This window comes from Cydia splendana, chromosome 4 (assembly GCF_910591565.1).
Source record: "Cydia splendana chromosome 4, ilCydSple1.2, whole genome shotgun sequence".
Lineage (NCBI taxonomy): Eukaryota > Metazoa > Arthropoda > Insecta > Lepidoptera > Tortricidae > Cydia > Cydia splendana.
The window spans coordinates 1,908,051-1,925,858 of record NC_085963.1 but is presented as its reverse complement, the minus strand read 5'-3'; the positions used below and the strand labels follow the sequence as shown (position 1 = coordinate 1,925,858).

At 37.0% G+C, this 17,808-nt stretch overlaps 1 protein-coding gene across 3 annotated transcripts in view; it reads right to left on the bottom strand.

Annotated features, from left to right (window-relative positions):
• Window positions 1-17,808, bottom strand: part of LOC134789722 (PRL-1 phosphatase) — a 39,654-nt gene that overhangs the window by 10,395 nt on the left and 11,451 nt on the right. Inside the window, exon 1 of one of the 3 annotated variants that reach the window (XM_063760351.1) lies at window positions 1,836-2,007. The exons of 1 other annotated variant lie outside the window; for it this stretch is intronic. The gene's annotated coding sequence lies outside the window, so the exon portion shown is untranslated. Of the gene's footprint in view, window positions 1-1,698; window positions 2,008-17,808 lie in introns of those variants that run through there. One more of the 3 variants, XM_063760353.1, reaches the window with a different exon arrangement.

The window sequence follows — 17,808 nt, the reverse complement described above, 5'->3', positions numbered from 1 at the left end:
TATTCCCCTATTTCTAGCAACAACTCCACAAGGCCTATTACTTTCGTTATTACAAGCCGCCCGTCAAGTTGGCACGAGCTCTTCCTGCTCCATTAATTTGATGATGTTAACGATAAAATTGCCGCTTGCAAGCGAGGCCTAACGGTTAGTACACTTTAATCCTCCAGAAATGAATATTGCTTATAGAATACAATTTCCTGTTCATATAATTAGATAACGATATAGGGCATTATTTATAAACGCGCTACAAGCCTTAGGTAATTATAGCTGTTAATCGTTTGTCTTAATCCGAAATTTTGACTCATGTATTTGTAAGAAAGGGATAACATAAATGATTAAATTGAAGCTTGTAAAATTTTATGAATAAGGGGGATAAACTATAACGAGGAATAATTGAAGGTGTAAAAGACACTAAACGAAAACAATAGTGTTTTCTCGAATACGGACAATGTAGAAGAATTAAACACCAATGTGAATACAAAGAAGCTGTTATTACAAACAGACATTTGATACTGGAAGACAGTCAAAAATTATTCAATAATATGCTGGATTTTAATTAAAAGCTAGTTAACGGTCAAATGTGAAGAAACCTAGAATACACATTGTATTCTTCTTGTTATATTCTTAGCTATAAAGTATGTTAAATCTCACGATAAAGACAATACCTAGAACATTAACGGATAAGCACACACTATTTATCTTGTCAATGGTAATCCGATTCCAGTACAAGTTAAACAGTGTTTTATTATATCCCCACTTGTACCTATAGTAAATATGCCGGTGATTCAAGGCAAGTTTGCACAACCATAACAATTGTTGAACAATGAAGTACCTCATTACCAGTGACGTACCGTGTCATACAATACATATGTACTAGCTAATGAACTCGTTTACGTAGATAAATATGTGAATTCGACTGGCCATGAGACGGGTGACATTGGCTTTGGACGCGGTTAAGGTCAAAATTCATTTATTTTAGATGATATAACAGTATCTAATTAATATAAACAGTATACTATAGATCAAAATCAATTCGTTGGCAACAGTTATACCTTGAAGAATTGACCGGCATAGCAACAGCAAACAAAAATTCGTGTAATTGCTATTTGGCAAAAAATGCAATCTATAAAGGTGAAGATAAAAAATATCAGTTGCTGGTAGAGCAGGAAAGTGGGGCGAATATAAAACAAACAATCGTCAAGAGACCTAAAAACTTCGTTAACGTAAAACGTGTTGTGCAATTCTGTAAATGTACCACACCCTCGCAAATAATACTCTAGAGTCTAGGTATTTGCCCTGTGTAATTTACAGAGCATGCGAGACCAGACACATTACGGGTAGTTTAGTTGTTTAGACGTTTAGACTACTTACGCTGATTAAAGCAAATAATACTATAAACTAGAATCTACGTCATTATGTACGTGAAACCTAAGTACGTAACAAATGTGCGAACATGTAGGTATCTAATGCGTATCGAAGTCAACTACGTCAACGTGAACACTGTTCACAACAAAAGTGTGGGACAATAACACTGATAAGAATTGCGTGCGAGTGCAGAATTAGAGAACGTGTGAATGGGATATTTTAAAAGCCAACACCTGTTGCTTTCAGAAAAGCGAACTAAACTGAACGATGGCGCAAACTAAGAAAAACTTGCACTAAAAACAAGTGAGAAAACTAAAACAACCTCAAAATTACCTGACCACCTATTTTGACCATATCCAGCAGAAACACTCGACACTTTAGTCACTACACGGCACAGTAAGAATTCGGCGCGCCGAAATCGTGTCAGCGAAACGGGCCACGCAAACGATGACACAAATAACACCACTTACATGTATCTGGCGCTCGTTTAACAGTTATTGGAACACAAAATAGTTAATGGGGGAACTTAGCACACGCAACAGAAGCTGTCGTTTTAGACAGTTGGCGAGGTTAGGCGTTCACATCGCAGCGGTGACGTGCGGGCGGCGGCTGTGCACAGACTGCCGCCGAGTGGCCGCGCCGCCGGCGCCCCACGACGCGACGTCACGCGGGGGCGTTGGCGTCAGCCGACGAGTCCGAGCCGACACCGGCACCGCACGCGGACCGCTTTTAAAAATGGGAGAAACTTTTCGCAAGTTCGTTACGAATTTAGAACCGCTATTGAGGATTTTGATTCTTCCAATGTCATTAGAACGCTTCTAGGTCAGAATGAAAATTAATTAATATTCCGCGAATAAAACAAAACAAATTTTATTAAGAACCATAACCTCGCAGAGAATAAAGTACAACCAAAAAACAGAATGGCCGGTCACCTTCAAATGAAATTGAGCCAAAGCTGATGAAAAGTAAGCCAATAAGCATCAAAAGAACTCTTCTAAAACGACAATTTTCTGAAATCCTTAAGAAAATATTAACGTAATTAATAGGTTATACGTACTACGTACCAAGACCTTCAGAATGAATCAAAATGAACCACCACCAAACAACACAGTCCGATAACTCCTGATCGCAAACCGCTAAGGAATGAACTGAATGCGTATCATATCAATACAGTCGGCGACACGCAATTCAATACGCATCGCTGTTGACAGACCCAGCGACTAAACATTATAATGCTTTTCTGAAGACTAAACTGCTATAAAGGCATTGTGATTCAAGTTTTGACTGGTCAGGTGACAGTGACACCGTCTGGCTTCAGAGTAAATTTATTGAAGCCAGTCTGGAACTTGGCGTTGGGTTTCAAAAGAACGATTGGGTTAATATTAAACTTGATCACGTATTCAAATAACGTATTATTAAACATTCTTGAGTTTCATACTTAATTGAAACAATATTTGGCATCGAGTTCAAAAATGCTGCTGCTACTAATTAGTACTATTGTTTGCGGCTTTATTTTTAATGTTGACGTTATTGAGAGTTCACCGACATGTTAAAAAAATACACACCGTATTCGTTTAAAATACATTTTGCAAAATTAAAAAATGACCGGTAATGAAGTGAGCAATGTATTTAAGTAGCTTGTCGTGGTCACATTCTAAAAATACCAGAATAAATTTGCCAAAGCGACAACTATAAAACGCTCAGTGCCGTAATTGCTGAAGTTATTTCAGCTTCTCTAATTAACACATTTAACGTTACTGCCAAATTGTCCGCAGTTAATAAGCGACATCGTCGCATTATGATTTCAGCTACATCAACTTATCACAACATTATACGATTATTACTTTATTACTCTAGCTAGACGAGTAGATTTTATATCTTGGCAGATTTATAATACGAATGAAAATCCGGCCAGACACCGACATAACAGAAAACTATTTCAAGATAATGGAAATAATGTTCTGAAAGGGATCAGTAATGGATAGATTGCAAAGAATACACTTCAGCGCCTTCGCTAGTATATTTAGATTAAATACAAATGAGTTCAGGGAGGCCCCTCAAAGAGATTGAAGAGAACAACGTTAAAAGCAAACTTTTATAACACGAGACGAGCTCATAACGAAATACATACAAGAAATGTTTCCTCGAAGCACTCGTTTACGAAATTCGCGTCACGAACAAGCGAATGGCGCATTATGAGCCTATAGCCTATAGTGTCTAGTGTCTTATAGCGGAAGCAGGCTTTCCCCTGATACAGACGCCTACTACGTATTTGTTAGGGAATGCTCCCGGGAATTCTCGGTACTGAAAGTACCGGGAAATCCCGGGAAATTTCAACTTTTCGGGTACCTGTTCTGGTAATGAAAATCCCGGTATTTCGGTACTTTTCGGTACTGAAAAGTTAGTAAAGTAAACCGCATTAAATCACTTTAAAATTTGGCGCGTAATCTCCGTAGCCCCCGTGTAGTATACTCGGCAGTCTTGGCTGCCCAAGGTTTGTCCCAATAGGTATTTTCCGGCTACGATTAGGGCTTTGGCGACCCGACCTTGAGAGCGATAACTACCCAAAGTCTCCAACCTGACAGTTAGGCTCAAGTAGTCATATAACTACTTATTATAAGTATTGTATCTGTTGTAGTTTGATCGTGTATATATGTGAATTAAAACAAAGAAGTAAATAAGACTTGGGGGCCAATCCGAACGTACTTTTTGATATTAAAATTATTTTATTTTTCTTATTATTTAATCGCGCGTACATTATGGAGAAAAAAAAGACAAACTACAAACAGTGCGGTATAGTTTTAACGTTAGGTGGATAAAGTAGTGGATTACGCAGGCATTTAAAACAAGTTCATTTAATTGTCCATGAAGTGCAGCCAGACCCATAATCAGGACCCAGTACACGAGATTATTCTTTGCACACAGACCAACGCCAACTACGTGAGGCTTATAGTCTACTTCTATTTAATGAATCTGATTGTATACCCAAAAATAACAAATACTACAGAATATGTCGCATGGTTACACTCGACAGAGTTCCTTTCAAACTGTTTACTGAAAAAGCTGGTCAATCGCTGCCTAATAAATCTCCCAGCCCAACAGGGAAATTTCACTCCAGGAATATGACACAAAAAGAGAACGACTTCGTGAAGATCTACGAAAGTTAATGACTGAAGAAAAAGAATACTATTTCTCTTGAAAAGTGAAAGGTTATAAAACTGTTGTTTGTTCTTATCAGTTGTTAATTTACTTTTCCATTTGTTGATTATTAATATTATAGTTTATGACTTATTTTTGTATAGATCTTGTGCGTAAAATTTCACATTTTACGAAATTATTGAATATAGTAAGAAAGCTTAGGTACATAATTTTGATGTTTTGCTAGTGTCGATTTTCATCATTTTGTTCTTTTCAAGGTTGTGAAAGTTGTGTTTGTACCGAATTACACTAAAGTGATTCTTATTATTCAATTTCATATTAAGTAATTCATCACTTAACAAAAAATACAACAGTAAATACTCAGTACCGAAAAGTACCGAAGTACCGGGAAATCCCGGTTCTTTCCCAGTACCGGAAATGTTAGTCCCGGTTCTGGGAACAGTACCGGTTCCGCATTCCCTATTATTTGTCCCTAGCACTAAAGGATAAATTTAGATCCGCCCACTCTGTATATGGGCTAATTTTCCGCTCGGGTTCAAATGAAATGCTCTAGAAACTCCTACGGAAATTTTCCATTACGTTAGCAGATTGAAAGTGCAGATTTAATATCGCTTTCGTCCGTTTCCCATTTAGATTTATAACAGAAATGTCTTGGGATATGAAAGACAAGTTACAGCTTATCGCTTAGTTGAGATTAAAAGACGCAGTTAATGAGCGATGTACTCAGTTTACAAGAGGGATAATGATTTCATCTAACAATCACGCGTGATAGCGTGTACGTCTGTGGTGTAATGCGCAATATAATGCAGACGTCATCATTTGGACCACCCAAGAACAAAGGTGAGGGGCACACGTGTAAGTGGCAAATGCAATTTTTCCCAGGGACAAACAGTTACGAGCAAGGTTACGGAAAAGGCCACATTGCCTTTACTGTCTCCAGTTTCAAGGTTCGGGAAATATGAGCACAATTTAATGAACAATAAACAGACTTCGATGTAATTTGCTTTTTGTTACTTAATGGTTTCTCAAAGATAGCAAAAAGTGAGAGAGTTTTTAGACAAGACCTCTTCAAGCTCTCACGAGGCAAAGCGGCCACTTAGTCTCTAGTGGGCTGTTATTGACGCGATACAGTTAACGGTATCATTAACCAATAAAGCGAACGGAAATTTGAATACAAAGGAATAAATCAAGCGCCGCAAATAGGTCAAAACAAAGATAGGAGAAATTCTTTCATACAGGAATACTTATATGCGTCCAGGTTTTACTTGGTATGTATATCCTTACTTGAAGGGCAAGTTATATTTAAACTGCGTGGGTAGAGCGTGTCCTGAGCCCGGGTTCACATTCACGTGTTTTAGCCACGTGCCAGTGAAACGAGCGTTGCCTGCATTTCAATCGTCCCAGTATTGTTTTCCGATTCTGGGCAACGTGATTATGTGAAGCTCCATTGGCTCGGGAAACTTTGAGGAACCTTGATACAACGTGACGGGTACGCGTGAGTGTATTGGAGTAGACGTTAAATGGTTTCCAAGTTGAAATAATTCTGCAAAGTAAGTAAGGAGAAGCCTTGAAGATCTGTAGTGGCACTACGCAAGGTACTGTGTTTGGCTATGAATTATTGCTTTTGGTATTATAGAAAAAACAGCAACATATAAAAAGACTTTTTACAAGCAATTAACTGAAATAAATAAACTAAGAGTGCAATATATTCTAAAGAACCTTGTCCTTCAAAGATCAGGCGTTGCTATGCTATACGCAAAGGTGGCTTTGCATTATTCTTTTCAAGGTTTATGTTCAGTATCAAATACCTACAAAACACCAACAAACCATAATGCCAATATATAAAATGAATTTGCACGTTGCTCTTGCCCGTGAAAGATCTAGAATTACGTTACGCAAGGACTCTGACTTCTGACTTTAATAGTAATTATTCTTGGGTAAGAACTCAATAATAAATAGCAATCTTCTACTTAATGAAAATATAACAAAGCACATCAAAGAACCTTGCTCTTGAAGGCCTAGGTTGCGTATGGTTATTCCTATGGAGATCTAAGAGCAGAAACAATGCCAATAGAAAACCTCTACAAACAATCAATACTAATGATAAATACGTCCGGCATTGTCTCGATTCTAATAGTCGCTGCCGAAGGTCGACACATCAGTCCCATGACATAGCAACGGAGTTTTTATCATTGACATTAAGAATGTTATCGTTTCCTCGTGGACAATCTTGTATAGAAAATTCGTTCCGCAGTGCGATAAAGCACTTTAAATCCAGATAAAGCAATTTGATTATATGACGGGTAAGATTTAGATTTTTTAATGTTGGAGGTTTTAAGATAAGTACAAGAAATAAACCTCAATAGTTTTATCATAATAGACATATCTTATGACAAATGAGAAGTAATATATGTAGAATGCAATAGGTAAAATACACAATTTTACATGTAGGTAAGTTTTCCAATCAGATCCAGTCTCAGTCAGTTAAAATTATAGAAGGAAAATGACAAACAGTCCCGGTTAGATTAGGTTCAAAAGAGAAACGTGCAAGATACAATTTTGCATCGAGGGTGGGGAGCGCTTAGTGCAAATCAACTTTCACAACGCAAATACGTACCGGGTATGTAGACATTTACAACCCAGTCAACCAATCGCCGTGCAACCCACCAGCATTCCCGAAGTATATTCATGGAAATGAGACCGTGCAAGCTTCGTCCTCGGTACCGAAACTCATTGCCCCAACATGAATTATTCAAAAATTCTCCTTTTAACAAAATATTTCCTTCCAGTATCGCAAACTTTGTTATCTGCAGATCTTCCAACTTTATGGTTAGGGGGCAGATCCGTTTAATCGTTCTAGAACTTTTTGCAAATAACGTTCAGGTAAGGTTATTTATAGATGTTAAATTGATCGGCAGTGCCGGTTACGGGTGACAGTAAAATATACGATGCTGAGGCAAGAAGTCGTATCTTCACGAGTCTCGGAATGACATATGGCTTTTTGACTTAGAACAGTAATATAGCGGTATTTACTCACGAATCGCATGACTGACGACCAAGTTTATTCGAATAGGTCGATTGGAACGAAGGTTGACGGAATTAGAATCCAGGATAAACATCGTAAAGAGACGTTTGATGTCCCAGCAGTCGTGTCCGTTTTCTTCCGTCTTGTTGACTCGTTGGAACGAGTCTAATGGAACGATTAAGCGTTTGCAGCTAATGGCTAGTAGTTTCTTGTAAAAACACGCAAACCGGTGTTTATCTATTGTACCATTTAATAGCGCCACTACCTATACATATATACAGATAATTGTGTCGAAGCAGATCTTAACATGATCCATTCAACTAATTCTGGAACAAACGCATTTTGTTGCAGCATTTTTTTAAATATCTTAAAACTCCATTCTCAATTTTACATAAACAAACAAGATAAATACGAGGATAGAAATTCTAACGGTGCATTTCAACAGAAAAATCCTTAGAGAATAAAACTGTCGAAGGAAACTAACTTGAATCCCAAGAAAACCGTTCAGATCTGTCGGCAGTCGGCATTGAAAAGCAACAATCCAATATCGGCATCCTAGCAGCGCTTCGCAATAAGTCAAGCTGTGCAAATTCATCTCGGAAGAGTCGGAAGGATCGCAAGATGCACTGTTTCCTGCGTTACCACCCTGGCCTCCCCTAAGCAGGGATACTAGGCGTGAGTTTACCTGTCATGTGAAAAACTGTATACAAGAAATTGCGCGGGTTTCGGCAAGTTTTGACCCCATGGGATATGGGGTATACTAATTTCTTGTGAACTTCATTATATTTCATTTGTCATAAAGCCGTACCGTAAAATTTGTAGATGTGGTGTAGGTACTCCCAACCCAACTTGTTTCATGGAACAGTTACCAATTAAGTTTACAATCATACAAAAAAAGTATTTGTTCCTGGTATTGCACAGGATTTTCGGGAAGACAATCGGGAATTTTCGCAATTTCCCAACTTTTACCGGGTAAACCTACATGTGGGTGCACCCCATGGGGTAATGCAGCGGGAAACGGGTCGCGACCCACTTCGCCGGGATCAATACTCGGTCATCGACTCGCCCTAGCCCGCCCGAGTGTCTGCCACTAAAATTACAGCTTGGAGTTCAAGTTCTTGGAAATTGGGAATGCCCGTCAGTTGGATTTGAGATTAATTGGTTTGAAAGAGTGTGATCAGCGATCACATGGTGTAGTAGATTGAATGTTTTGTCTGAAATATGTGGGCAAAGAACTAAGTCAACTCGGAAAACTTTCAGATGTCACTTAGAAGTTTTTTTATATTCTTTTTTCTTACAGGTGTTCTTTGGTTTAAACTGACCTAGAAGCAGTTGTTTTATTTTTTAATAAGTCCAAATGACAATTTTTTATTCAAAATGACCATGAAATTAAACCTGAAAACCCTTTTATGCTTAGTTAAAAACACCGGAAAACGCGGTATATAATGACCGGAAAATAACACTCGATAATTGGAGGTTACGCTAATTGTGACAGTAAGCGTGGACCAATTAAAATGTAATTAAAATACCTTTGTGTATTAGGATTGCTACGACGTTAAGATTGATTATCGTGGAAAGATAAGCGTTATCATACGATATCAAAGGGACTGTTATCTCTAAGTGACCGACATTGCGCTTTGACTAAATAATTTATGTATGTAACTTATTTGCTGAACACAAATAGTAAATTTGGTAAACCTATATACATTTTTGTGTTTGTTGCGCATTCCATCAGATTCTGTGACACAGTATTTAGCAAACTGTCATACTGTAACACTTTTTCATGCGTGTATACGACATCTATTTGACTTTATTGTTTCTAAATCGCCACCAGACATTTAATAGAAAATGTAGATACAAACATAGTCATTGCACAACCTGAGTATTAGGACACGAGTATTCAAAATAGTTGTTTACACAGGTATTTCCTAAGTTAGGTTACCTACTCCACTCCGGATTCCAGTGAGACGACATTTCTCTGCGTTCTACCTCTGTTTACGTAAGTGATGAGACTGATTAGTTACAGATCTAGTGCATAATTGTTTTCCAATCGTATTTTCTCGGAAGCATACGTATTACTCATGCTACATCAGTCAACCACAGTATTGTTTGTACCGAGACTGACGGAAATAGCAAGACACGTTCGTACGTTTCCATGAAAAAGAGAAATTACATCTGTAGATATACCAGATGACGGTGAATTAAAAATCGTGGTATTTGAAGAACGTTCAAAAGAACGTAACCCAAAAAGAAACCAAGGTGGACTTTCTGTAGATAGACCAGGTGACGGTGAATTAATAACCATGGTATTTGAAGAACGTTCAAAAGAACGTAACCCGAAACGAAACTAAGGTGGGCAAAAAGATCCACATCATTGACTAGTTCAGACTAGATATACATATAATATTATACGCTGAACAACAAGCACTGGATGAGATTAGCACAGGACCGAGGAGAATGCTGTAATAAAGAGGCATAAACTCAGCGGTGGGTGGATATGGATACAACCTGAATAGATAGACTAGCAATTTCAAGTGATAAGTCTATACAATCTCAAGATACGTCTTCTCGGCTCGAGATTGGGACAGGCTTAAATGCATTTCCAAGCGCCATCTCGACGAGATCCAATTCTAATTACGAGCGAAGTCGAGCAATTAAGCCGAGCGACGGGAACACTTTAGTACAGTCGGTATCAAATAGTAGTGGAACTAGTGGATGATATTGTGTAAAATTGTCTGCCATTATCTAATAGCTAAAAAATTAGATATCCCTACTAGTATAGTAAAACTTAGACATATTTAAATACTTATCTACCTTCTTACATAGAAAATATCCACATGCAGCTGAGGAACAAAATTTATTAATAATTAGCTTGAACAATGTTTGCCATATTTCACGCCTGAATGAAACACAGGGAATCCTAGTTCAGGCACATGTAAACCATCACTATTTTTAAGTTTTATATAAATGTAACCATGAAATACGTGTTTTTAAATAAATTATGTTTATGTTTTATGTTTATTATGTTTAAAATATATACCTGATAAGCACATAAACAAACAGAAACTGCAGAACTGCAGTTTGGCAGAAGAAAAACATTTGTAAAATAGGGTTTATTTCATCCGAATAAATGTTTTTTTTTTAAATATCAAAGTAATAATATGTGACGTTCCACGGGAAAAGGTACCTTATGAGGGTTTCTAGTTTCGGAGATATGAAATGTTTTGTAAAGAGGTGAAAAAATGCTCTTTTTTTTTTATTGTGTGATCTGAAACCTTAATGCGTAACGTTAGTTTACCTGTTTTTATTTTTGTTATAAGTTAGTTATAAGCCTAGTAATGTCGTCTCAGAGTTTAGTAGAAAAGGTACCTTATGGAAAAAAGATTGAAAATTCCCAAAAAAACTAGTCAATACGGGAAAAGAAGTTTGGTAGAGAACTGTATTAGCATTCTGCAAAACTAATTTGATAATTTCAGTTCTGGTTGGGGCGCCTCGCAAATATTATAACCGTACATAGACCGACATCACAAATCCAAGTAGCCTGCTATTATACCAAAGTTACTCTCGTCAAGTCTTTCTTAACTAGAATAATCTTCATTTGGTTTGGTCGCATGCAGTAAATCAGCCATTGGTTTGCTGAAAAATGCCAATACCCGACGCATTACCTTATGGAATATCTGAGGTCATTGAACCTCAATGCCGCTTATCTTCAATAGCAACCGAAATATATTATTGATAAGAAATAGACGATTTATACCAGGTTAACCCCAAAATATTATTAGTTTATCCTAACTGTTCCATCATCATCATCATGCCTCATCATGTAACTTAATCACAAGGTACCTTTTCATTACATACAAATTATTGGTCTTTTTTAAGATTATTATGACGAAGAACTAATTAAATTTGGGGCAGTTTAATGTAAATTAATATTTTCTATTCATAAAAGATAAACTGTAATATGATTGATATTTTGTAGTGATGTGTTATTAGATTTATTTCCATAAGGTACCTTTTCGTAAATGTATGGAGCAAATACTGTTATTGTTATGTAAGTTTAAAGTGGCATAAGGGGTTAAATATAGTATTTAGTTGGGGTTTTAGGATTTATTTCATTTGAATGACAGAATTTCTTTCATATGTGCTCAGAAAAATTGATTGTGTGTCACATTAAAAGTAAAAATATTCAATTTTGTGATTTTATATGAAAAAGTCAGAAAATACATTTTCACCTCTAAATCGGTATTGTTTTTTGCTTAAACTGTCTGTCAGTGTCGTTTTCTAATAGATAAAATTTAAATCTTGAGAGCTCATTGCAATCAATCGTGAAAATGAAATAAAACTTTATTTTCAAGAGATTGGTTAGTATACACATAAATCAGTCGATATCAAAAGTTTCTATTTGCATTACAGAACAAGTCGCAATATTTTTTAAATCTCAGATATATAAGGTATTATTATTTGTAGTCAACTATGTAACTTACTTCAGGAACATAGTTTTTTAGGCGGCTAAACTTAAAACTTCTCTATCGTAAAGTTGCTCATTTCACAACATTATTTTCAAAAAATCATATCTCTGTAACTACGCAACCTAGAAGGTGTGTTATCGATAGCTTATCTATTGTAGATTACTGGGGTATGCATAACTCCATACCCGCCATAAGGTACCTTTGACCGTGGGACGTCACATATCCCTTATCTTATTGTTTTCGGGGGCCCTTGCGGATACACTTCGACCCATAGGGATCTTTTGTGCAATTACCCCCTAGAAAAGATTTCGTGAACTACTCAAGAGCTTTTCCCACCATATCCATGTGCCGGATGATGGAGCTCATGGGTAGCGTTTTGAAGTCCTTTGGTTCCAGATATCCTGCTCCAAGATCCTTCATTCTTTGTCTGGTTATCCCTACTAGTTAATATTATAATTGCGAAATCACCTCTTCACGCTTAAACCGCTGAACCAAATGAAATCTGGTATGGAATAGGAGAGGAGTGTCCCGAGAAATGTCATACGGTAGTTTTCATTAAGGATATTATCATTCTATTCTCTACAGAATCTTAATTGTGTTATAACCTTCCCCGGTAACGGATTCACACCGTCTCCATACCAATTTTTTTCTTAATCTGTTCAGCGGTTTAAGTGTGAAGAGGCTACGAACAGACATATTTACTTTTGTATTTATGATATTAGAAGAGTGTGTAAAAAATTGTCTACTTTTAAAGGCAAACTATAATAACTAAGCGCCAGCTGCTGTTTCACACGCTCCAGTTCTAAAAATATTTACCGTGGGGCAAAGATTCAATCAGGTCAGGAAAATCGATACTCAGGTACCAGATTCACGGAGATGAGTCACGACACAGTTTAGAGGCGATGACAGTAGACTGTCTTAGGGGTGGGGCTGTGACCACCGAACTGAGAACACATGCGGTTTTAACCTTTTGAACGCCACAGACTGCAAATACTGCAATTGACGTCAATGCAAAATTGTGACAACGACGCCAAGGACGGCATTTGACGTAGATCGTTTTTTGATGAATATCTACTGAAAAACACCCCACTTTTAGGTTGGCATTATTTATTCATAAAACTAAATTTTACCCCCGTGGCGTCAGTGGCACGGCAAATGGATGCGCCGTTTGACGTTCAAAAGGTTAAAATGACTGACAACATGACATACATTTTATGTCATGTTGTCAGTCATTTTCAAGCCCTAACTGCAATTGACGTCAACGCAAAATTGTGACAACGACGCCAAGGACGGCATTTGACGTAGATCGTTTTTTGATGAAAATCTACTGAAAAACACTCCACTTTTAGGTTGGCATTATTTATTCCTACTTAAATGGTAGAATACAAAGGGTCGATGTGAATGGACAGCGATCACCTGGGTCATTGGTCTCTATGGGTGTACCACAGGGATCAATATTGGGGCCTTTCCTGTTCCTTATCTACAAAAATGACTTGCCATTCCTTGTTAAGACCCACCATGATATAGTATTGTTTGCAGACGACACCTCACTTATTTACAAAGTCCAACGACAGCAACAAGCTTACAATGATGTAAACAATGCTATTTCAAAAGTAATAAATTGGTTCAATGTTAATAATTTATTGTTAAATGAGAAAAAGACTAAATGTATTAAGTTTGTCACAAGTAGTAACGTAAGGCATGTGCAAACAAGTGTCATTGCGAAGGATGAGGAATTGGAATTAGTTGATAGTACAGTTTTTCTTGGTATAATTTTAGATTCTAAACTCCAGTGGGGTCCCCATATTGCTACTCTTTCGAATAGACTGAGTTCTGCAGCTTTTGCAGTGAGCAAAATCCGTTAGTTAACTGATGTGAAAACAGCTCGATTAGTATATTTTAGTTACTTCCATAGCATTATGGCATATGGTATTTTACTGTGGGGTTGTGCTTCAGAGATAAATACCATTTTTGTTCTGCAGAAGAGGGCTATTCGAGCAATATACAAAATGAACCATAGAGACTCACTTAGAGATAAATTTAAGGAAATTGACATAATGACAGTGCACTGTCAATACATTTATGAGAATATTCTGTATGTACATAAAAATATTGTAAATTTTAGGAAAAATTGTGAAATTCATAACATTAATACTAGAAATAAACATAAGCTCGCAGTGCCCTTACTCGGCTCCATAAAATTAAAAAATCATTCATGGGTAATTGTGTAAGATTTTATAATAAACTTCCAAACCATATTACTGAATTATCTATTAATAAATTTAAGAATTATGTAAAGCGTAAACTCATTTCTAAAGCTTATTATACCACACAAGACTATACATGAATGATAATACAACGTGGGATTAATTGTTATACGAAATGATTGTTTATTTATTAGGTATATTTGATTATTGATGAGGAAATGGATATTCCGATGTATGTAGGTACTTCTTTTGTTATGTTATTTTTGACATTTAGATTTTATTCTAGAAATTCTAGACTAGTATTTTTTATACATTTTTTGATGTTTGACGATCCTTTTGTGAAATTCTTAGTGTTAAATTTGATCTGTAAAATAATCCAATGTTATTATGGAATAATATTAACATCAATAAATTGCTCTGATAATTAGATTAAGATTAATTACGATTCATAAGAGCTTGTTGCTAGGCCTACATATTTTGAGTTTGAGTTTTGAGTTTGATTCATAAAACTAAATTTTACCCCCATGGCGTCAGTGGCACGGCAAATGGATGCGCCGTTTGACGTTCAAAAGGTTAAAATGACTGACAACATGACATAAAATTTATGTACTTGTTGTCGTCTACCAAGCTTGACAACCGGTACTAGGCAGTTTGTGGTTTTGACTTGGTGTGAAACGTCGGAAATTTACACTATGACAAAAGAAAATAACCCCCCGTCACTTGTCTGCCATCTTTATGAGAAGTTGCATCATAGTCCTGTTTACTTATAATATAATTCTTATCAATAAAGTCTGATCCTATCTGAAACCATTTGATCTCATAATTCAGGTTCCAAATTCAAATTTGGAAAGAAAATAGGTCTGTTGGCTTGCTCTTATAGCTTGTATGATTTGTTTTTTCCATACATGTTTTGCAGATGGAATACTTCATACCTACTCTGCTGGTGACGTCACAGCCGTGACGTACTGCGCATGACGTCACGCGCACTGCCGCCTAAAAGCTAGACTTTTAGGTCATACGGGAGCTAAGAATAGACAGTGTAGACAAATTTATATCATCTTTAATTAGTTAGACGTCAATGGGTTTGCGTCACCAATTGTGATTTCACATTGTCAAATAGATAGTGATGGCCAAAGTGGCCAAATATATAGTAACGCCTCTGTTACCATAGAAGTTAGACATTTAGGTCAGATGAACTGTCGCCCGCGGTTTTTTCGGACCGATACGACCTTCAAACCTTTAAGAAGATCCCATCTTAAGTTCTGCAGAATTCTTACTAATGCCATAAAATAACTAGACATTTACATTTACATTTCGAGAATGTTGCACCACATTGAATTTGCAACAAATGCAATATGGTGCAATCCTTGCTAAACGAGTGGGCGTGAATTGAACGTTCTAGAACCTAATACATAAATGGGGCACTGTGATTCTATTTATATCGAGTACCGAACGGTTTGACTATAGTTAGTAGATTTATATACGACATTATAAGCTGAATAGTTCAGTTCAGTGCCTTATTAATAGCTGACAATTCTAAGATGGCGAAAAGAAGCGGCAGGGATTAATTTTAACAATTCCTTGGAGTACTCCCCGTTATATGCATACCTATGTTGCATGCAATTCTATGTGTTGATGCAAGCTGACCTTTAGTAGATATGTGGAACTGATCTCTAGTAGATAGTAGGAGCTGATACGTACAGTTCCCATTTGATTCCCGTGACAAATATGACCATTTTTCACTATTCACAATGCATCATCCATGTCATGGCCGTGGTACAATTTTGCGACCAAGCAATGACCCGGATTCTCGATCAGGACCGGTCCAATTCCAATCACATACAGAGCTGGCTATTGACCGTGTGGTTCAGGGAAGAGTGTATGGGACCAGGCCACAAATAAAACCACCAATGAGATGGACGGACCAGGTGAAAGATGCAGTGGATGGGTTGGCACACGAATGTGCCAGGAAAACAGCCAACAGAGAAGAATGGCGGCGGGTTGTGAAGCTCGTCGCCATCTGATGATGACTAAACCACTCTGTCAAGTTCCAAACGCTAAAGCCAACCTGTGACAAATCTCTGGTTACCTACTTAAAAGACCAAGACACAGTGGTTGCATGTATTCGACTATGGAAGCATCGAGAATGTTCTGACCCCCTTTACCTGCAGTGGACTAGAATAGAACCGTCGCATGGCAACCCGCAAATAGACGGGACGCGACCTATTGGTGGACTGCGATTTGTTTTCTATGACCCATTTTGATCAAGTACATATTTAACTAACAATTAATAGGTCTTATGTAGTTTGTAATAAGATTTACGAGAAGTCAGTCAACATTCAACAGTTTCGAGGATGAGCGAAGACCGCGAATATTGCGATTCGATCATATCTGCGTCTCTATCACTCGCATAATGCAAGAGTGGAAGAAATCGAAATAGCTGATCTTCGGATTACAATGTTCGCGGTAGTCTATGCTGAAAGGGTCGTGGAATGTATTGGGCTCAATACATTCCACGACTTCTCTTTCTGAACAGACTCTAGCATTTTTTAAAGATACTCGAAGAATTTTGACTACGTTAACCCTAGAAAAAGATGATTCTTAAAGGGATACAAACTGCCCGATTCGAACTTTAAGATACGTCAATTAATTGATCTAGAAACGATATGGATTAGATGTGTCAGTGCCAAAATTGACGTTTTTGTTTGAAGAAACGTCACATTTGATACTGACATATCTAATCCATATCGTTTCTAGATCTATTAATTGACGTATCTTAAAGTTCGAATCGGGCCGAATGACGTTCTTATGTTATAGAATCTAGAACAACACAAACAAAACAAATTATATTACGTTTTCCGTTAGTATTAGTAATTCTACACAACATACATTAAGTACTACAACATAAAAGGTTTCTAGCATTCTAAAAGCAATGCCTAACACAACGTTTACTAATACGGCACGAAAACGTCGGCAAAAACCATAAACAATACTCAATAACAACGATTAGAACGTGCCAACGGGAAAACCTAGAGCCAGGGTGATAGCACTTGAAAACTAGGTTACATTACATATAAACCACGATCAATCATCTATATCAGGGGTCGCGAAACTTCTAAGAAACAACTTTAGTAGAAATAATCAGGTTCAGAGAGTTCAAAGGTCACACCAATCTTAATTTGTTCAGACGACGAGGCGCAGAAAGGCGTTTGCCGACCCCTGATCTATACTATAAATAAGTAAGTGTAGAGATTACATTATAACGGCTAGAATAAATCTAGACATATACCACCTGCTCCTGAGATCTAGATGGTTTAGTTTTGAATTTGGTACCCTTAGTTACTCAATCAATAATAATACATTGTATTGTTCATAATAGATTGTAGAATATGTACAAAAATTTGTACGAAGGGGCTCAGGAGGATAGCAATTGTGTTTTTGCAACAACATATCACATTTCGCAGTATGTTGAGTGTAAAAATAATTTGTAAGGAGCTAAAGCCTAGATCGACAAAAAAACAATTCTCAAAAACCAATATAAAATACCATGTAAATGTCAGTGGTAAATCCATAATAACTCACG